The sequence below is a fragment of the Schistocerca nitens genome, chromosome 2 (assembly GCF_023898315.1).
Source record: "Schistocerca nitens isolate TAMUIC-IGC-003100 chromosome 2, iqSchNite1.1, whole genome shotgun sequence".
In the NCBI taxonomy this organism is placed as follows: Eukaryota; Metazoa; Arthropoda; class Insecta; order Orthoptera; family Acrididae; genus Schistocerca; species Schistocerca nitens.
Genome location: NC_064615.1, coordinates 156,670,440 through 156,671,734, shown reverse-complemented (window position 1 = coordinate 156,671,734; position 1,295 = coordinate 156,670,440).

Sequence of the window (1,295 nt, the reverse complement as noted above, 5' to 3'; positions counted from 1 at the left end):
TGTTAACGATGTTTATGATTGTGAGAGCTGGGAAATGTTGAAATCCACTGCCGGCACAAAGACTACGGATGCTATAAACTTATCGTATCCATCCGACGGATGAATCACTGTCGTTCACCCCATAAGACTCTGCGAAAAGGTACGGAATTTAATCCTGGACACTGACACAAATAGTGGGTATCAAAAATTTAAATCACACATACTACTTAACTTTTAGGACAAATCAGATGAAGTATTCTTCCCCACCAGCACAATTCGCACTGGCTATGTATGCACCAGGGGGTGGGTGATAAAGACATGGACTACGTTGGGAGTGGTAACGGAATTAATTGTCGTTCATATTTATGATACATAGGATGATACTAACAACATTAATATTTTAACAACAATTATAACTCGAATGGAAGCACATCTGAATGCATACATTTGTAACCCTGCAATAATAAATTCGGTTCTAAAACGTTAACTGATCTTATTCGTTATTGGTATCATGTCCCAAAAACAGCCTCACAACTGGTATGGGCAGAACACATCTGCATCAAAATGTACATACTCCGCAAGCACCCAACGGTGTATGAGGGATGGTATCTTGTACTACTACTAGCCGATCCTCAGCATGTTCCACTCCCGGACAATGCGAGGGAAGAACGGCTGTCTTTATGCCTCCGTACTAGCCCTAATTTCTGTTATCTTGTCCTCGCGACCCTTACGCGAAATGTGCGTTGACAGCAGTAGAAACATTTTGCAGTCAGTCTGAAATGCTGGATCTCTAAAATTCCGCAATGGTGCCTCGAGAAAAGAGCGTCGTCTTCCACCTAGGAATTCCCATTTGAGTTCACGAAGTATTTCCTTACTTGTGTACAGATCGACCCTACTGGTAACAATTCTAGCAGCACGCCTTCGAATTGCTTCAATGTATTTCTTTAATCCGACATGTTGGGGATCACAAACACTCGAGCAGTACTCAAGAATGTGTCGTACCAGCGTCCTGTATGCGGTCTCTTTTACCGATGAACAACACATTCCTAAAACTGTCCCAATAAACCGACATTGACCAATCGCCTTTTCTACTACTAACCTGGAATGATCATTCCATTTCATATCACTTTTCAACGCTGTACTTAGATATCTGATCGATGTGACTGTGCCACACAGAACACTAATAATGCTGTTTTCAAACTTAATTTTTGGGGGGGTCATCAGTCTTCTGACGGATTTGTTGCATCCCGCCACCAATTCCTCTCCTGTGCCAACCTTTTCATCTCAGAGTAGCACTTGTAACCTACGTCCTCAAT